Raw genomic sequence first — 22165 nt, 5'->3', positions numbered from 1 at the left:
CAGTACAAGCTGTAAAAAAAAAAAAAAAAAAAAAAAGGAAAAAGTATTTAAACTCATATTTTCCTGTCAGCCAAGAAGAATAGATAAAAGTGTCACTTAGAAAAGTATGGGGTCATTATGACAACTATTATTCATCCATACAGTCCATCCAGCTCCATCTCAGGAGAGTCCTGGAGGAAGACGGAGAATCCATTTGTCTGATTGATTGATCCTGCTACAGCCTCTCGCTGCGAGAAGAGAGAAACATCTTTTAGTTTAATGTCCTTACACTCCACAAGTCAAACTGAGACTACAGGCAGCAAAAACACCCTGTAACTCTCTGGAGGACCTTCACCAGAAGAACCTCTCTCTCTTGGCCCTTCGCCCTCTTATCTCCACCTGCTTCGAGAACAAGGTCGTGCAACTGAATTTTTCACCCTGCTCACATGTGATATTCCCCGTGTTCACAGCTGAGCAGCAATCACAACACACCTGCACCACATGCAAGGCTGCCATTGTGATGCATATTCATAAAATACAGGTTACAGTGTGTACTTAGTTTCTACCACAGGCTTCATTGAAGTAGAGCACAGAGATCCAGTTTAATAATGGGGTTCTGCACAGATAGAGCAGAAAACTCGGCACAGCATTTCATCTGTTCCTGCTGTTTGTGTTCCTCCACATCAGTCTAATATCAGGAGACAGCCGGCAAGCTGGCAGAAAGGCCTCACACTTAATGAGGCAAGGGTAAACAATGTCATCTTGTGACTAAATCGATCATGAAATGATGATTCAGCCCAGCAGGTGATTGATTGATCGATCGCATTGTACCTTCACTTCATGGGTGTTGATCAGAGAAGCGTTTTGCTCTGTTAGACGGCGAAGAACGAGTATTTTGAGACATTTTGTGCCTTTGCAATCGACAGAGAAGAGGTGTAACATGTGACAAAGGTCACAGGTCATATAACGGATGTTGTGCTGTTGTCAGTGCTTTAAATCCCTGGGCCAGCCAACGCCCTCTTTCTGCATACATTAGTCAGCTTCAGTCACAACGCCCTGTTGTATTGGGACAACTCTCTGTACCACTGCTGCATTTTTAATGATGTCCCAGCTTGTGAAATACAGTAGTACGATGGAAGGGAGATCCTCGCACTCTAGGTTTTTAAAAGCACATGGCAGAGTCGGGCAGTAGTGGCTACAAGTTCAGTCCAAATAGAAGAAAATGACCATAGATTAGATAGTTTATATAAATGTTGTTTTTTAATGTTGTTTTTTATGAAATAACAAATACCAAAAAATCCTGATCTGACTATCAGGCAAATACAACATTATGGAGTCCTAATCGGCTCCGTGGTGCACAACATTTGGACATTTTTTTTTGCAAGTGCACAGAGAAATAACCCCAACAGCCATCAGCTTGTTCCAGCGCTCGCTCAGCAGTGAGAGAGCGCATTATTCAGCCTCAGATGACTGCTGGTGGAGCATCTTGTGACTGAGAGCAGAGTGGAAAAAAAGCTTCACAGTCTGCTGTTTGTTGGGCTGAAAACCAGTTGGACAATGTGACACCAAACATTCCTGCGTTTCGCGAAAAAAATAACCGAGAGAATGCATGAATGCAGAAAACACAAGCTGGCATTCATGTTAAAGGCAGGGAGGAGTATATCTCTCAGTCCAATCAGAGCGCAGCTGACTCTGTGACAGACGCGTATTCACAAGAGGAATGTGAGGAGGTGACAGGAAGCAGTCAGTCATCAGTTTGAGACTCAGTTTGAGGGTCTACAGCACATTCAACATGAAGGCAGCACATGTCTGATAGAGGAAAACAAAAATTGTGAAAAACAAGTGATTTATATGTAAAAAAAAAAAATATATATATATATATATATATATATATATATATATATATATATATATATATATATATTCAACTGAGACATGTGGGGAAACACATAAAGAGGAAAATAAATTCAAGTAGGGTTTAACATTCACTAGCAGAGGACAGTTTCGTATCATTTTCTTCATTTATTGTTGGATGTCGTCTTAAAACTTTGCCTGAACTTATCAACTTTCTATTACAAGAATGACAGCCGCTCAGCTGTCTGTCTCTGCCTGTCTCCCCTCCTAGTTTCAGATCCCTGTTTATGCCCAGTCTGTCAAACCTACAATATGAACCATTTGTGTGAAATATTGTCATATTTGTCATGTTTTGTCATGAGTAATGGCTAAAAAAAAGGTGTTTTGTGAGGTCACAGTGACCTTGACCTTGACACCCAAAATCTTATCAGTTCGACCTTGAGTCCAGGTGAACGTCTCCTTCAAATACGAAGACGTTCCATTGAGGCATTACTGAGATATCGCGTCCACGAGAATGGGACGGACTGTGGTACGTACAGACGGACCAGACGACCTGAAACCAATGAAACAAAGAGCGACGGCAACTTATGACCAACTTTTAGAAACCAAAGGCCAGACTCCAATAAGACAGTCATTCATGGTGTCCATGTTGTGCAATCATGTTGGAAGCACCAACCGCCTGTCGACTCTGCTGCCATTAAACAACAGGGGCCCAGTCTCGTAGTATAGCCTATGAATGGAATTTCTGGATGACGGGGGTTGCTCAGGAACTGAAGACGAAACCATTAAGCGCACAGACTACCTGATTCACCGCTTACAGCCGCCAGCTTCGTCAGGACGTCAGGAGCTCCCCACATAACATTGAAAGCAGAACACAAGGGCGACATAGTCAAAGTCACATGAAAACATGTGGTGTGTGATACCGTGCTGCATGGACACACAAACACACAAACAAACAGATAGTGCTGCTCATGTATCTCTCTTCTTCCACCCTCTCCTGCTCATTTTTCTTTCCCGGTGAACTTTGAAATGAAAAGCCACTTCAGTTTCATTGAGCACATGATCTCGGTGCCGAGGCCAAAGGCTCAGTCACTGTGCTGAGACTGATTGAAACAGAATGACAGCTCAGAAAAAAATAACCCCCAGATCTGGTTCAGGTCAGAGGTCACTGAGTTTAGAGTTTGGATGGCGAAGAACTTCATTTTTGTGTGAAGGTTTTGGAATTTTTCCAGCAGCAGCAGCAGCAGCAGATCCCTGTACCTCTCTGGTGTTTTTTTTATTTTTTTTTTTATTATCTTTTAACAGATTTCATCTCGTCTCAGTTTGGGGTCAGTCTTGGCTGTGAGCGTGTTTCCATGTGTACATGCCGTGATGAATGGCTGCGTGCTGACTGTTCAGACATCACGGCCAAGCGGGGCCACGCCCAGCATCTACAACATAAACACCGCATTCCAGCGACCCCGTTCGCCTTGCACAGACCACAGACTGGGACCAGGAACGAGATCCGAGTCGGGCTGAGAGCTGGTAACGCGGAGATGATGTCTGTGCCGTAGATTTCCCTGTCGTCAGGACAGAAAACATACCGCAGCAGGAGCTGTTTGCAGCGTCTGCAGTCTGAACAGGAACCGGGACTGAACGTCAGCAGGGTTTCCCCCACAGAACTGCCTCCGTCCTGACTCACCTCATCTCGTGACCACTTTTGGCAATGTTTTGAAAACCTGCTGGAAAATGAAACCATGGCCGCACAACATTTAAACAATAGTCAAACGTATTAAATAAATACATGGCTTATTGGCTTATATGGGTATTATTTCATACTGTATGATGTTACCCCCCCAGTTGTCACATACTCTGTCTCCGCTCTGTTCTGACTCCGTTGCCAACGCTGGAGCAATTCGCTCCCATTCAAGTCAATCAGAGCATTTCCTCGGTGTGCGCTATACGATACGTCTTTTTTTTTTGTTTTACGCACAGAGCATCCGGAAAATTTCAAAATAAAACACAACGGACAAATCGTAAATCATCACTTTGTCAACATTAGTTGCACCCACTGGCACAGGCAACAAGTCATCAGTCAGCCAGAGGGACCTCAAGCTCACGGGATGTCAAGGGTGAAAAAAATAATAAAATAATAACCGTTCTACAAGAACACAAATCGAAAGTTAAAAAAATATAAGAGTAATGTTGAACAGCAAATGAACCTCAGAAAGGCAAACTGATCTGTTGTTTATTAATCTCACTTTATACATGGCTGTTATCATGATGGTTTTCTCCAGTGATCTCAGGTCTCCAGCTGCTCTGGGCTCTGGAGATGGATCTGAGACACAGTGGGCGAGGGAGCGGAGACACAGTATAAATTGGGTGTTAGACAGTTTCTCACATATGTGAAATGTACTTGTGGGATGGGGAGGTTCCCTGAACAATGCAAAACATTACAGAAATGTACAAGACATGAGTCAGCATTAGGGGTGTGTCTGTCCTCTTCTGTTCAATACACATCTACAGTAGATACATGGTTATGATACAAAGTAGTATAGACTGTGATTTATTTTACAATCAAGCTTAAGCTTGGATTCATTTTTTTCTTGGTGTTAAATGAAACTATTTTAATTCTGAGTAACTTGAGTGAAAAAAAAAAGATGTTCCCTACCATCTTTGTATTTTAGGTACTAAAGGAGAAATGCCCCAGATGCTTTTTATCTTGTGCATCAACAACACTAAACATGGGCAGTGATGCACTGGCCTGGGTAGCTTTATAACCAGTCTCCAAGGAGAAGGATGTTTTCTCTAAAATACTTAATGGTCAGCACCATCCATCTGTATTCAGTTTATGACCTTAGTTACAGCTGGGCCAGTTGGAAGTAGCATTAGCTGCTAATGTGGGTTGACTTTACAACACTCTGGCCTCAATTTCACTCAGCATTTGCATCATCTGTAATTATAAATGTATCATCATCATCATCGTGATTCTGGGGGTTCTGTCATTCTTTAGGGGATGGGATAAGGATTTGTTTGTTTATGTTGCTATGGGAATGGGATGGGTCAGGAAATTTTCAGTGGGAGCAGGATGGGAGAATCGACGCCTGTGTCACCCTCTGGTTAAAACATTTAAAGTCTGTTGATGTGTCGCGGGGTTGTCATTTAAGACCAGATCAATGACGCAACCACAGTAATACCATGTTATAGATCTGCTCTGGTTGGATTCTGGCCAAAATTGAATGGACTAAATAATCAAATCATATATTTTTTTATGTCTACACACAATAGTTTGTCAGAAATCATACTCAGAACCGTGCTTTTTAACACTCCTAAACGCTCTGATCTCTTTAAAGTTCTTTTGAGGTGAGGAAGGATGAAATATAATCTACAGAGAGGTAGAGATGGACTGAAATATGACTCACACACACACACAGCACCTGTTGGCTGTGAGCACAGGGAAGTGAAATCCCAACTGTTGCCAACACAACATGAGGAAACCATCAAGCCTCCACTTCCTGTTGGCTCTCTATCCGCCTTCCATCTGCTCACTTCCTCCTCCGACCGACGCCTTATTCTGACTGTCTCTGGGAGGACACGCTCACTGACGCACTGAAGCACACACACACTCACATACACTCACATACACTCACATACCTCCCCCTACACAGACTATGAGTACGGTACACCTAAGGCTGATAGACTGCAAAGGTTATCACTGCATGCAGGAGTTAGTAAAACTGTGAGTGTTTTCAGTGAGTTCACCTCATGTTTCTCAGTCTTCTCTGACTCAAATAACACAAAACAGATAGTCAGCAATTTGTCACATTTTCCAGGATGTCATACAGTTGTGTAATATGTCACACCAATAGGCCTATAAATAATCAAATCATGACTCATTGATTGCGATATTGGATTTTATTTAGTGTCCTTTCACACAAGGGCTTTTGAATTTTCTTGACTATTTTTAATTCTATCAACAACAAAAAAAACTACTGATTTTCCAGAGCATAACATATAAATCACAACATATATAATGATATAAAATTGCCCGATCCTGGATAAACTTCCAACAATATGCCCAACCTTTGATGCTCAGGAGGGAGCACAGAAAACTGTGGCAGTGGCACGACATTAAAGAGAAACACAGAGAGAATCTGAATGCAAAACAATGGATACTTGAAGAAACGTGAGTGGAGACAGTGAGCAGTGTATCAGTGACCCACTAACTGAGTCGGTTCACTTGCAGCTCCGTTCTGTGTGCTTCAGCTCTGGCAGATTGTTAAAAAAGCTTTCTGCTCTGATACTCTCACTCTCTCCTGCAGCATCCAGCTCTGTATTCTCTTATCTTTATCAGTTGTTAACATGCTGCAGAGGGATGCCAAATGACACACAGTCTGCATGGACAACACTCAGTTCTGGAGCTGAATGAGTTGCGTAAAGTTGTACGGTAACTTTTCACTCATCATGAACACAACAGTAGCTGTGCCAGCGAGGTATCCGCCCTCTCGCTTCTCGCTTGGCTATGTGATAACATTACTGCAGGGGGATAATAACGGTCTGCAGCATATGGCAGAGGTCATTTTGCAAGATATAAAACGGTGACGCAGAGTTTTACTCTCCTGCCACCTAATAAATGTACAGAAGGTAGTGAGGTGGCAACGTTAAGCTGGATTTATACATGAACTCGACCCGCTGATGTCACCGCCACTATACTCAACAGGTACACTGTGCGATTAGTGCACTGACTTCTATTCCCTACGTTATTTATAGTCTTACGTTCAGTGTGACTGAGAGTGGTTGACATACAGAGAAGCCTTTGCAAGATTAGCCTTTTTTTTTTCTTTTTCTTTTTTATCAGGCCTCTTGTTGTATTTTACAAACAATTTCTGGACCAATCCTGGGCTGGCCAGACACCCATAAAGGAGACAACACAGTCAATCATATTTCTATTGGTCCATAAATGCAATCTCTGTGGTCCCAATTTCGAGTTACAATTTTGGCTCCAGCTGATACTTAAGTGGGCTCCAAATCTACACCGTGCACTGCAGAAGTATAAATCTATTTTAACGGCGTGCTGTGTGAAAGCCCATTTGCTGACACTGGAGCACTGACTCTTTTGTTTCTCAAATTTGAGTTTGCAGTACCCTAAAGTACACATCTGGACGTTTCATTGATATATTGTCAGCAACTGAATGGTGAGAAAATGTGTTAATCATATTGACACAATGGTATCGACTAATTAATCATTTATGAACGTTAAGGACAGCTGTTGAGTTGTGAATTCTTACACTGCAAAGCTACTGGCAGCAGATAAAAACACTCTGCGCACGGATAATAATTGATCCTCATGGCAACTGTTTACGCACGGCAACGCTTTAACAACCTACAGTACAGAGCAGCAGAGACACTCGCATGTAACCTTCCCACTCAGACAAATCTTTACCGCGCGCTCTTTCACACACGGCTCAGCTCACTACAGCTCATCACATTCACAACAAGCTTCAACACCTCTCTGCACCGACGGCTTCATCAGGATTAACACGCACACACGCACACGATTGTGTCATAGCAGCACCTTCACCTTTATGAAGTGAGAAAAGTTATAGTTGAAGCACTAAGACAGGAAAAGGGAGCCAAAATGAACAAAAACCTGCCATGTAGGAACATGTCTCATTTCTTTTCTACATTTTGAATTTGAATAAAGAAATCGCTATTCCTTTGTTAAATTAGGAGCTTCTCTGTTTGGCTTAATGCTATAATGCTCCCACTCCAGAACTTGACCAGCTCCTGTCAAAGACCGTTAAGCTTCATTTGATGTTGTATACAAAACACACTGCACATCCTGCTTCAGTATGTGCACATTCATCGATGGGCTGGGTGCCGTCCTGCTACCTGCATGTGGTCTGCTGTGTTCATTGAAGAACATTTCCCTGGTTGAAGAACAAACCAACCAAAGCCGTTGAAGGTAGGCTTATGATTACATGTAGCTATCACAATGTAGAGCTTGAATGTCTTCTGGTTTTAATTAGACATTTGCATCTCTAACAGGTTGTTCAGAGCAGAATAGACATTTCTTGATTATGGCCTTTCCTGAACTGAAAACGGTCCCGCTTAACACAATGTGAGAGTGAATTATGAAGAGAAAGGGAAATTAAAGTCCCATTATTACAGTAGCTAAGCACAGACTAAAACAAATCCATTTATAAATTAGCATTACTGAAGACCGGAGGATAAACTGCACGTGCCAAGTCACAGATTGCAAATGACTTTCTGTCCTAAATCATTTTCAATAGAGAGGCTAAATGCTACATAATTACACCAAGACTGTGTCCAAATATCAGTGACATCTAACCAGACGTTAAACTAATCAGCTGAACCACAGTCCAGGATCTTTCACTGCTCAGGCTGTGATGACTGCAGACTGACACATTCATTTATAATAATGACTTTATTAACAATAACTAGTTGGGCTTAATGTGAAAATAATTTGTGTTTGACTGAGTGATGGGATGACTTCTGTTAGCCAGGTTCCAGCTGCTGCCAAAATTATCCAAACAATTTGTTGAGTTCAGACACTCCATCATGAAACCTTCTACCTCTACTCGCTATTTTATTATCGGCAAATAGCAATGCACAAAAGGGCAGCAGCTTCTTCTGTCTAGCCAGCGGTGACCATGACTCTTAATGCCACTTGAAGCACATTTTATCAGCACTCAACAATTAATGAAAAGTAAATATGGGACAAAGTTAAACTGGCAGTTAACAGCCTCTCTACAGCTCATGTCTGCACTCCAAAAGAAACCACACTATAACACCACTCTATTTCCCTCAGTGGTGTTTTGTTTGGTTTTTATAATTTCAAGGAGAATCTCTCAGTTGAGCTTTTAAACACATGATATCAGTTTTCATTTACAATGTCACTATTTCTATGAATTAGGACCCAAAATAAGACCTATTTGGATCGAGACACATTCAATCAACGTTTCATTTCTAGTGTTGCTAATCTCCACTGTTTGTCGCTATTAATTAGGCCACCGATAAAAACTGTAACATGAATGGATTCTCAGCCAACAAAAGGTGATGACGGATCAAAGCCAAATGTTTTTATGATTAATCATTTAAGTTGCTCGTACATGAAAACTGAACCTCGGTAAATTTGATCAGAGAGAGCGATAACCATCGTCCTTTTTGAAAAGTGTTGTTGAGGACGATAATGTCGCTGAACGTCCGTCCTGCAGCTCAGCCCTTCCTGTCTGTCACACACAAACTCCCACATTCCTACCTACAAAACACCTGCCAACCACACACACACACACACACACACACACCCTCACAGAGGTGTTATGTAAGCATGTGTCAGGAGGACGCTGTCAGATGGTCTAGTCAAAATCATCGCCGCCTCCACGACGTCTGTGTGGATATTTTCTACAAGGCGGCCAGGTGCAGAGTGGACCCACAGCAGTGAAGTGTCCCCATGACAATCATGTCCAATAAGGAGGCAGGCGACGCCACGATGGGAGTCCATTATCGTCTCTACGTGGACATCTTGGAGTCCATTACTGTCTCCTCTATCATTTCCACTGGCCAGAGGACTGAGGGTCAGCTGTGTCTCAGTCCTCGCCACGCTTTAAAGTTCATATGTCAACGGTTTTCATCCACGGGTCGGTTAGTTACACCTAGTCAGTTAACGGCTAACAGAGCCTGAAGCATCAGTGCTGTTGCTATGGTTACCTGCACTATAACATACAACATGTCAGCGAACACATCTGAAATCTGCATGTGCTAAACATACTGCAGGTCTATGTGAGATGGAATGAAACAAAGAGAAACATTCATTTGTCTAACCATTCAATTTTGGGCTGGGCTGCAAAATTTATATAAAAAATGAATGTTCTTTAGCCATAACATCAACGAGATTTACAAATTAGAAACATTTAAAAGCCCTCGAAGCCAACAACAGTTTCTCTATTTAATGTTAACACTGTTTTTACCCAAAAATGTATTTTGTTCACTTCTTTGCCGTTTTCTTTTTACTGTAATTGATGCCATCACTGAACCCAAACATACAGTATGCTACGTGTATTTTAAATTAAACTAAGACTTGACACGCAACATCTGAGGAAGGTGGAGTGTCACTGACAGGAGTTTACGATAAGAGAGGTGGGAATCTTTATATATTTGTATGTATACTCACAGACTAAAACAATATTAATAATGGGGGAATACACAGACAACTAGACCAGTCAAGGTGAGAAGTCTCGCTTCAACGTCCAGCTGATTTATGAGGCCAGTGATTTTGAATTAATGATGCTTTAGTGCTCATAGATAAATGATGATAATTTATCTGAACTAATGAGGTGTAACATGTCAATACTGACCAACATTTGGGCATAAATATCTTTGCTACGCTGCGTCGTACTGAAGTGATTAGGTCGGTTAAACACCTCAGATCCACGATAATAACACAGACTGACAGGCTGCTAGCCCGAGTCGTCTGTTTTGTGGCCACATTAGGTGAAAACTACAGAAATAACCAGTGCGAAATAAAAGCATCCGAGTGTGCATGATTTGTGGTGCAGTCCTCCTTGAAGTACCAGACTCACACTAACGTCCGGAGCAGTGGAGAAAACAATGGAAAAACTGAAGCAGGTTTCTCCAGGCAATTGAGAAGGCAGTGTCTTTTCGGCATGGCTACAGAACCAAAGCAAACTCTTCATTATAAGTAAGCTTGAGGGGGTATCCAGTTTGCAGGTGAGAAACACCAAGGGACCTGTTACTGCTGTACAACAAGTGAATTGTTAAGATTGCATTAATAAGAAATAAAGACAGTGGAGGGAAAACAAAGAGGCCTCATACCCAAGTTATTATTTGTAAAACAAGCTCTTTCTTTCGCTCGTCTTAAAGCTGTACAGAAAAGAAAATTGAATCTGAGCCCACTGTGGGTCCTAACATTAGTGTAATAACTCATCTATCAGACGATGTAGCCCAAACTTTGTGCAAAATTATATTTTTGAGTAAATCCGGGATGAAAGTGTGTTGTTTTTTTCGCATTGGATAATGCAGACGCACAAATTATGATTCACGTTGCTCACGATGCATCAGCCACTGATATTGGATCCGTCATCCGTCAGTCAAACGTATGAGGCACACACACACACACACACAAGCTCAGTCTCGCCCCAAGCGTTGAATATCCCGCCCGCTCGATAACGACTGAACTGATCAACTGATCATTATGATAAGCATCAACTCATATGACATATCTAAATGTTCACAGTCAATTGTATTCATATTATCTCTGTTTAACTCTTACTTGTGGCATACGTTGTGTTGTTATTTGTCTTCCTGTTTGTTTATAGGTCTTAATGGCTAAGCGACTTGAAAAAGACTGACACTGTACCGGATTAATTAAAGAATTAAAGGCATTATACACCGCTGCATTTCAGTGGCTCTCCATTACAGAAGGGTGAACTCTTTCCTGCCAGCAGAATTATAAAATAATTATAAAGGGCAACAGCTCCATTATAACCATGAGCACCGAGGCTCCGCTGAGCAGAGACCATCCATATCTTAAATATAGGACTGAGCCTCTCGCAGCTGCACTGCATCCATTAATAATTGATGTGGACTTACATAAGAGACAAAGTGTGCGCTGCTGGATCTGGTTCACAGGCAGGGATTCCGTCTGCACAGGGGTTTCCACATTTCGCTGAATTTTAAAGACCATGTACCAGACGGTGTGTGTTGTGTTCGCTCGGTTTTCTTGGGTCCCAGTTGTGAATGATACCGTACTCCGACTGCTACGGGAGCGTGATGCAATGTAGGTGTGGGACGGTCACGGTGATGGTGCTGCCACGCTGATGGTATTCAACAGACAAGGGTTGGACATTATGATGATACAATGAGACCAATGCCGTGTCATTTGTGAATTGTCCCAAATTGTAACAGTCCAGTGGATTCTTGCATTGATTTAGTGAAGTTAGTGGATTTTACATGTATCAATTAATCTCAAAAACTGTTTATAAAGACCCTGCCACAACTACAGAGCTTTCCAGCTAGCAGTTAATTTATGGTCTTTTTTCATAATCAATTAATGATTTGAGAAAATATTTGAAATGTCACAGTCACAATCACCCAATCCTCGAGTCCAATTACTTCATCGGGCTGTATTAAATGATGTGTATGTATGTGCTTTAACCCCCAAGTGCTTCTGCAGTTAGTTGCTAAGTAATAGCTCAGGTATTATTTCCTCAATACAGTTGTGCAGTTTCAAGTCCAGGTTTGTCAGCTGTAAAAATCTGAAATATATTGCTTTGTCAGGACGAGTGTATAAAACTGCCGGACAAAACATAAAAGCATCAAGGCAAAGGTATAAAACCTGAGCGCAATAAAAGATCAGCATTTGCTCAAGTGCATCTAAAAGAGTCAAAATAACAGAAGATGAGTTACTATTACTATTATATTTTGGGGCTTTTGCACGTGGTCCATGATAGCTACATAACAATCTAGTTTCAGTTTCAAAATTCACTTCACTAAAATAATTTCACAACATGAGCTAGATGGGAAATCATTTTGATCTATAAATCAAGCCACAGAGGGTTTGGTCTCTCTCTGGGGTCTGAAAGTCGGAACCACTGATATGGCAGACGCAGAGTAACACGCCTGTCTGTCAGCAGTTGGTCTGAGGTGTCAACATTTCAAACCCACTTCCACTGAAACCCACTTAAGCACTGAAATGATCACAACTGGCTGTGTGCTGCTGCGTTAAGTTTGCACACTTGGAGGCTGACTAACAAACGAGCTTCTTCAGTAAATCAATTGACTGGCCTTTGTGAAGAAATTACGATGAAGTATCAAACTGTTTTGTTTGTCGCTGATGGAGCCTGAATCTCCCGCAGGATGTGAAGTGGACAGACACACTGAGTCAGCAGCCGTCTCCCTCTGTGGCTGTCAGAACGTCAGCAGCAGCTTCAGACACAAACAGGGCACTCATCTGTCTGCAGGTAAACCCGACTGTGTCCTCTGTGTCTGGCCGAGGTTTGACGTGCCTCGTTTTCAACAGCAAACTACAGCTGGCACCGTCCATCCGTTTATTATCCATTATCCTGTACAACAGCGGCCGCTCAACAGCTTTTTTTCAGCCACAGAGCCCTGAGCTCGGCCTGAGTGAAAGTCAAGATCTTCTTATTGTACCGTCAAGAGAAAAAGACAACCGAGAATTGAGGCCTCTTGGGCTAACTGAATATAACATGAAGCGTCTAAGTCCAGCTGTCGAATGAATGTAACCAAGAATGCACCGTAACTACAATTTGAAAGCTTCAGCTGTCATTGATTAAGGAATTTCACGATACATCACACTTTCAAATCTAACTAAAAAATAAAGGCCTATTTAAAGGCATGTGGCCTATTTGTCACTTTTATGAGGAAATGAGTTTGTTCACATTAGACAAAAGATCTTCACATATGCAGTGGGCATATACCATTGTTCAGTCACTGTTGTGTTTTTTTTTGTTTTTTTGTTTTAATTGCAACTCGCATTAACCATTTTTAGAAAGCACAACTGTAATTCTGCAAACAACAACAACACATTCTCATTGCAGTTAAAAAATGTATCTTTTCTCCTTCTTTGGTGTGCCCTCTTACTGTTGTCCCTTCGTCTGCCCATGGAGTCGGCGCATAAAAAGACGCAGAGCTCCACTCTGCCATTGCAATCCAAACTGTGGTTGAAGATGAAACTACAGCTTGAGTGACAGAAATAAAGCCCTGCCTCTTTTAGATTCTTTTACAGAGGTTACAAATAGGTTTTGATATAGGTCTACATATTTGAATTAGCTATTTTTCTATTCTTTTACTGAGAAAGTCTTAAAGCTCCCTGATTAATGCCTATAAATTCATCTTGCACAGGGTGCCAGGGTTTTTCAGCCAATCCTAGCACACAGTCTAACACAGGACAGACTTTAATACATGTACACTTTTCATAGAAAACCTGGTATTCCAATAATGGCAGAGTCTCACATTACAGCTAGGGTGTGGCTGGCACAAGTAAATATGGGCTTGGTAAAGAAACAGTCAGGGGTGGAATCACCTGTCGCCAACTATGGCTCACGTTCAGTATGAAATACTGTACACCTTCACAGCAGCAGCAGCAGCAGCAGCAGCTCAGTGCAACACTTATGTCACTTTCACTACTGCTGTTTTCATTTCCACTATTTCCACGCTGCTGCTCTGATTAAGAAAGTGAACACTTCCTGTGAAGGATGTCATGTCACGATACTGGAAATAGTCACGAACAACAATGAAATTCCATCGTTCTCAAAGAACAGAAAACAAGAGGCTGCTACACAGTGTGCTCACATAGACACACACACATACACGCCAACACCCATAATATAGTAAGTGTGCAAGCAGCAGTTTACACGGAGACAGAATGAATGGTAATGATGATGGCCTACTAATGCAGTGAACACCCCTCTCACGTTATGAGCTGCTGCTACATTAGCCTACATAAGATAACATCACTCAGTCTGTGCACAGATCCGGATGCCTGAGGCACTCAAATAGGCTTGAGGTGTTTCCTCCTCTAATTTGAAATGTCCTGTGGCCCTATTTGCACACTGGCTTTTTATTGTCTGTAACTCCAGAAAAAAAGATTGATTTCTTTGCAAGAAGATCACTTGTGGAAGTATACAATTTACAAATAAAAACATCACCACATCAACCAGTCCATTTGCTTGCCATGCAGGTCAGCAGCATTGTTGTGTTGGAATAACTCAACAGAAGCGTTATTCTTTAACTGGAAGACACCTATTTTCCTCAATCAATTATCCTTATTATTATTTCCTAATGTGACTGCGTAATCACAAATGTCAAAGTTTAAGCAGAGCTCTTGGTGATATTGTTAACAATTATATGCTATAACGCTGAGAAAGGCAGCAAGTAGTCCCTCTGTAGAAAATAGAGGTGGTAAATGTTCAGAGTTTTGCTTAAAAAATTACTCAACAATAAACTCATTATCAAAATTGTTGCCAAATACTTTTCCCCCTGTAGATCGCCTAATTATTTATCAACTTATCTTTTCAGCTTTAGTTAAATCAGCCATAGACTAACGTCGCCTCAAGTGAGGACCACCCCTTAACTTCATGAAAAATAAATATGCTTTCATTAAAATTAAACCGTTAACCTTCAGGGAACAAGAGCAGAGGTGCCATTTCACACAGCAAATACCATTAGCTGCTGTTCAAGCCGTCATCTATTAACTAATTATATCACAAGACAAGATGCATCAGGATCTGAGTGGCAGGCCAACTCGGCTGAACCGGTGCAAGGGGGAAATCCTCAACAATCATCATCAGACCGCTAGACTTCTAATACAGGATCCAGTGAATAACATTGACGATCATCTGTACTGAGTTTCATAAAATCCATCTGTGAATTTTTCATGATGAAGAATGGAGAGATGGAAACCGAAAATATGGATTTTGAGCCAGTGCATCTATCAGCAAGACTCCATTGTGTGCAAAAACTCCAGGAGCCTAATTATAATTACTCATCGGGCTTTATGAAATTGTGCCATTATGCAGCACTCATACAGATCCTATAAACCAGATCAATGCATCACTGAGCATTTTTGCTTTCTCCCATGGATGTAGAGCAATTTTGCAAGATTTAATAACAAATTATCCACCTCTGATATCACAGCTGGTGAAATGTTGAGAATTCGTGTGTGGAAAAACAAGCATGTTTCATCCAAAGTGACGATTTTTCCTCCCCCTTGAGGATCCAGGAAACAACAGAGTCACTGCGCCATATCACTTTGCTCAGGAAGAAACACCTTAGGATATTTAACCTGCCTCTCTGAACGGGCATCAAAGTTATCTTGCGAATGATTTCCTCTGCAAAAGCCTCGTCTGTGTGGAGACATGGCAGCAGAGAAATATACACAAGAAGCAATGCCCTCGTTTAGAGGTCACAAGCTGAGGAGTCACCATGAGCCAAGATGCGGGATCCCCCCTCCTTCCTAACGCAATAAGGCAGGACACACCCAGATAGAGAGGAGAGGAGGAGGCGGAGGGAGGAGGAGGAAGAGGAGGAGGAGGAGGTGGAGATGGATGAAATGAGAGGAGAGGAGGAAAAAAGAAGTAGAGCTACTCCTGCTCATCCGCCCATCTCGGCAAATGACGTAAGGACGGTTCTTCGCGAGCTGAACGCCCGTTAATTAAAACAAAACGAGCTCGGTAACAAACAAACAAACAAACACACACAGCAACAATAAAAAAAATAAAATAAAAAAAAAATCCCCACCCCGCTTTCTTACCGCCCGTCATCATGACAGCCTCAAAAGCAGAAGTGTTATTGACAACGTGAGAGCTAAATGTGGGGAAACCACTCCAACAAGCTGAACAGGCTCACCCTGGAGGCGCCGCATTCATGACAGCACCAGTCACACCACAAACACGTTTTAATATCACAACTACAGCGGCGACCGCACCGCAGCAACCAGTGTCCCCTGGAAAGAAACACCATAATAACAATAATACAGGTTTTATAATGAAGTTACAGCCGGGAGACCGCGGGACAATGGGTTCCCTCTCGGTTACCAAGGAGAAATATCACTCGGAAAACAAAACAATGCGGGCAGAGACTACTAGCAAACTGTTACCAGACAGTCGCAGACATCCGCAGCCGGTCCGACCCCCGCCTCACGGCCGCTGCTGCAGCCGCTACGTGCCGCTCCGCCGCCCGGCCGGCCGGCAGACCGTCACCACAGCGCCATGCACACTCCCACTGATTCAACCAAATCTCCTGTCTAGGCACCGAAAGTGAACATTTTAAAACATCAAAAAGACCCATTCATAGTCCACAGGAACCCCCTCTTCAATTCGGCACATTCCCACTCCACCTAAAACATCGTATTTTTACTAAAAAATGACAACTTTATCCCCTGACACAATGCGCCTGCCGGTGGTGGGCGTATGAGCCGAGCGAGGGCTGCAGCCTAACAACAAGTCAGAAAAGTTGTTGTGCTAATCAGAAAAAAGTGATTTTTGGATAAACGTAGACGCGTTTGATGCCAGGCTGTCGTAAAATGCAACAGTGTGTCGATATATGTGTATGTATTTTTTATTTTAGCTCGTGTCGGCTGGCGTTCATACCGTCCACACTAGTGAATGGAGGCTTGACAGCGCTGCCTGCGGACCGAGGAGCGGCTCGTCCAGGCGGCTGCGGCCGAGCTAACAGCCGGGATGTCGGCGAGAAGGAGCGGGGAGGGAAGGGGGGAAACGTGCCTCCGGGGGGAGGGAGGGTGTGAGACGAAGCTCGCTGACATAAGGAGATGGAGGTTATGTTGGATAGCTAAAGGATAGTAGCGCCTTCACACCTGTGGAAAATCCCTAAAATCGGCTGTAGTTGCTAATAAGTGTGTGTGTATCAAGGTAAAGAAACAGCAGCTGTGAACGAGACCCGGATGCTGAGCAGCAACAGCAGCAGCAGGGCAGACAACACTGGAGACGCCACACACACACTCCTGAAAACACGTTTAAAAAATCCACTTTAGCACAAAACGAGGCCGTGTTTCTCGTGTTTCGTGGCCACAAGTGAAGTAAAAGTGAGGCGAAGTAAAGAAAAGTTTAAAAGATAGGAGAGAGTCGACGTTACCTTCACTCCGGGGATCCTCGTCCAAATCACGTCCAGTGGTTGTGTGAGTGTGTGTGTATGTGTGTGTCGGTGAGGCGAGCGGCGTCTTCACTTTACAGGGGTTTCTCCATTTCCCGCCGGGTTTCCAAGTTGTCAGCTGCAGGGGTGACAAATATCTGACACATCGGGTTGGAGGTGGGGATAAAAAAAAAATCTTCACCGAGCCTTTGTTCCGACGTTTAGACCAGTTTATCTGACACTAATTTACATTCGCCGAAGCGTCGGGCTCCGGTTCCCCAGCAGAGAAAGGAAAACAAACCAGATCCAGGTTTAGTCAGAAATCAATCCGTCCAAGTCAAAGGAAAAAAGAAACTCCCCCCTCTGTCCTGGAATAAAAAGCAGAGGAGGGATAGCTCTGATAACAAAGAGCAGATCCCGTAAATGAGCACTGCTGGTGTTTGTGAGTGTGTGTAGTGTGTAGTGTGTGTGTGTGTTGCAGAGCGGTGGGTGGGACTGTGGGGGTGAGGGGGGGTCCAACACATTCAAACAGGACCAGAGAAAAGACCCAATGTCCGGACCAGCGTCTTTTCCTGGTGAGCCGGGGAACTGAGGGAGAGAGAGGGGGGGAGAGAGAGAGAGGCAGGGGGTGGTGAACTGGTGCCGGAGACCGCGAGAGAGGGAGGGAAGGAGGGAGGGAGGGACCAGCCCGGGATTATCCTGTTTTTAAGGTGGATCTATGAATTAATGAGGTAATCAAGCTGAAACCGAGCCCGAACATCGGGTCCAGGAACAGGATCTGTGAAGCCCTGGAAACTAAAGGGGAAGGTTCACCAAATTCCACATCTGGATCTGCTCTGGGGCAATATATGGAGGCTCGTTTCTGCTATAGGAAATAGATCAATTGATCATGATTGGATTGGATCTTAAATTTATTTTATCAGGATTAAAATGTAATGTCAAAAATAAAGTCATCTTTCAAAGGAGAAAAGGTCATATTAACCTATTTCCAGAAAATGTTGCAACATTTTTATATTTAAAAAAAAACATTGAAAAATGAAGTTGTAATAGCCTATTTTGAGAAAAAATCATCTTCATCAAAAGTTGTATTGTATTATTTCAGAAATAAAAAAAATGAGTAAAATGTAAAATGTCTAGAAAAAAGTCATATAGCCTAGGCTAAGGAGAATATAAAGTTAAAGCAGAAGTGAGTGATATATTTGTGTTAATATAAGTCTTAAATAGTTATATCTTCCGACAGCAATCACTTACATAGAGTGTTTGGACCGAAACACGGGTCTCTCAGTCCCTCTGCTCTGAGCCGAAGAGAAAACATTTATCGTATCCTACAGTTTTTATCCAATGAGGAGAGAGAACGGCATGCAGGGCTGTGTGTGCAGCCAAGGAACGCCGTGAATGTGGTGACGTAGCGACGAGGACTGTTATGGTGCGTTCAAGGAAACTCGTATTTTTCCGACCGTGAAGTGGTACCAGTTCGATCTGGTACGAGTTCACCGGTCGGAAGTTACGAGTGGCCGTTATAGTGACTTTCACCGGTAAAACAGGTCGGAAAAACATGAGTGGGTTGCCTGGAACGCTACAAAGTCGTAAGTTGTGACTTGAAGCTGTAATTTACGATTTCAAAATCCTGCCTGGAACGCAGCATTAGCGAAAACGACCGGATCACTCACTTCTGCTTTAATATGTTAAAATGTAAAAAAAAAAAAAAAAAAAAACACCCCTCCGAAAAAAATAAAAAGTTGTAACAGAGTTGTAACATTTCAGGAATAATGTAAAAAAAAAAAAAAAAAAAGAGAGAGAGAGAGAGAGACAAAAGTCTCAGAATTTAGACTGTTAAAGGGATGTTTTTGGCAAATTCGCCTATTGCCATAATCCCTAGTCATAGGAGTAGGTTCATTACCTTTAATTATCGGTGCATGTTGTTTTCAGAACCGTGGGGCAGAGACGGTCGGTGGGTGATTCAACTAAATCTAAATTAGTTGAATCACACAGCAAAGAGTCCGTGCTGAACAGGAGTGCAATGAGCTGTTTCTGTATCATGATGTTTCCGGATACAACCTTCAAGGATGAACAGATGCTCATCTTTTATGAGGAATGATGGGAATGGTTAGGTGAAAAATCTGTAAAACTTCTCCTATGATGTAATTAAAGCCTCTGACCATCTGGCATGTACGTTTGATCTGTAGTTATGTCTATCATATTATTGTAAAAAGGCGATGGAGATATAGGAGTTTGTGCACTGTGCTCATGAACGGTGAATTTTTCTGGTGCAAACACAAGAGCATGAACAAAGAATCTGAAAAGAAATTTCTCTTAAACTGCCAACTGGCCACTCAATCAGCTCTGCCTCCTACGCTATGCTAATGACAGAGAGGCAGAGAGGTGGTTAAAGCTGCCATTTAACAGCACAGCGCACTGCTCCACTTGCAATAATACACTGACTGCAGATGAAAGAGAGCAACAGATTCTCATATCTGTTCCTGAAATCACCAGTCACTTGTCATCCTTCCCCATCACAGGACTACATACACAGTATCTAGTAATCCTGTAGGGCCTATATCCTGCAGTTGAATGACACATCAATTTTCTTGTTCAACTCTCTGCTAGAAATGATGTTTATGAGTTGCTTTCAGAGATGAGAGGGAAACACTGGGGTCTTAAAGAGCAAATGTGGAATCCTCATACAGGTAGCTGGTCAAAATATAAAATGCATTGCAGTTTGAAGTGAAACAACAATAATTTGCAGTAGGCTAACTGATTCTTTGGTCAATTGAAGGCCATGAAAACATGAATGGTCATACTATGAACACATTAAGTTGATACAGGGAACCTGTTAGCAAACAGTCGCCTATTCATAAAATCCAGCAGACACAGAGCATCTCATTTAGGGTTTGTGGTCCTGAACGTAATTCACACTTATTGGGTCTCCACCAACTCCTATTTGGTTGTTCAGCTGTCAGATGTTTCACTGTCTTCACCAGTCTCTAAATGTTTTAACCCATTTTGGCCTGAGTCTCGAGTCACACAACTTATTTGGGCTGAATTTCAGCTTCATCTGGCGTCATTTGTAATGCAGTGTACGGGGGGGAGGTGGGGCCTATGAACAATTATCTTCTCTAAGATTGCTCACCAAAATTGTTGACTTGTCAGAAAGTCTTCCAACCATTCAGCATCAGGCTTTTGCAGCCCATTCAATGTCAACACCAACATCAGTGCCTTTTTTCTGACTGCGTCTGTGCAAAGTGGCAAAAAAAATGTCTGAAAATGCCATGGTCACACGATGCTGGTGGAAAATATGGTCAAGTTGTGGCAACATCAGCTGCCCCTTTGACGTTTCCTCTTCTTCACATCATGACCAATATGAACGAGAGAAGAAGGTGGCGCCTTTTTTTAGAGGTTTCGCCATGGATGACTGCATATCGCTTCTCCCTTGTTAGCGCTGTCGCTAAACAAACCTGCCTTGGAGGTTTCAAACTGATTTTTATTGACAGCTGCCAATAGCCAGGGTGGTGGTGGACGATGTGAGCACTCAGGTCGTGGCTGAGTGTAAATCAATCAAATAAATCATGAGCTTTGACTTTACTGTTCATGATTGAACCCCTCACCATGTGAACTAAAAGGGGCTAAAAGGTTTCAGTTGCAGATCCTAGTGGTGACCCCTTTTCACGTGTAAGTGGTCATGCGGTCCATTAGTATTGACTACACCCACTTTAAAGGGGACATATACTATGGAAATATCACATTTTTAAGGCTCTTTAACATATAGCTATTTGGGTGTTTGGTTTGCCCCAAAATGTGAGAATTAACAAAAAAAGTCTGTAATGTGCAGGCTCCCTGTGGTTTTATGAGCTTTTCCCTCAGTTGTCTTCCAGTGATGTATCTAGGATTTGTATTTGCATAACCCCACCACTACCTGGGACCGGTAGAAGGGGCGGGGCAAGCAACGTGGTTCATTTGCAAAGGGACAGGCTCTGAGACCAGCCGTTCTGAACAGGGCTGAGATTTTTGATCCTTGCGGTATTTTGACCGAAGCATGTCATAGATATGACTTTAAAGGACAATTCCGGGCAAATTCAACTCGGGCTGTATTTTCCTAACATTTTAGGTCTAAAAGAAGGAATCTGTTTACTTCAAGCAAGTCAAGAGTTGATATTCCTGTGTTTATGACACAAATGGGAGCTTCTGACTGCACGTAAACCGAGCGCGTCAACTTGGGTCTCGCGCGAGACTCCACGAGACTTTGAATTAGATCTAGTTTTACAAACATGTCGGCTTGCTTGAAGTAAATAAACTTCTCAGTGCATGTTTGAGTAGCCATCTGACGCCCATTCATCGCTGTCGTGGCGATGCGGGGACAGACACAACTACCGCAAAACAGGAGCAATTAAACTGAAAATCTTCAGAATCCTTCTTTTAGACCTAAAATGTTAGGAAAATACAGCCCGAGTTGAATTTGCCCGGAATTGTCCTTTAAGACACCTGAGAATTATTTTATTTTTATTTTATTATTTTTTGTGGAAAGGGGGCATAATATGTCTCCTTTTACTTATGTTGCATCTTTGCAATTGGTTGCACAGTCTTCTTTCCCCATTCACACCTGCCTGATGTTAAATTCAAGGGTCTTTTTTTAGGTGGATGTTATTACTGACTCAAAGGTAACACTGCTCTGTTGAGCTACCACCAGTCAGACTGTGCTACTTGA

General features: G+C 42.5%; 1 protein-coding gene across 1 annotated transcript in view; it reads right to left on the bottom strand.

Annotated features, from left to right (window-relative positions):
* The window catches only part of LOC310986158 (plasma membrane calcium-transporting ATPase 1-like), a 96204-nt gene extending 78218 nt beyond the window's left edge, over positions 1-17986 (bottom strand). The window contains exon 1 of the mRNA XM_083971969.1: positions 17467-17986. The gene's annotated coding sequence lies outside the window, so the exon portion shown is untranslated. The remainder of the gene's footprint in view (positions 1-17466) is intronic.
* Between the last annotated feature and the right edge of the window lie 4179 nt (positions 17987-22165).

The sequence above is a fragment of the Trachurus trachurus genome (genome assembly GCF_905171665.1).
Source record: "Trachurus trachurus genome assembly, chromosome: 5".
NCBI classification, from domain to species: domain Eukaryota; kingdom Metazoa; phylum Chordata; class Actinopteri; order Carangiformes; family Carangidae; genus Trachurus; species Trachurus trachurus.
Note: the sequence above shows the minus strand (reverse complement) of the source record. Positions and strands in the feature narration are given on the sequence as shown.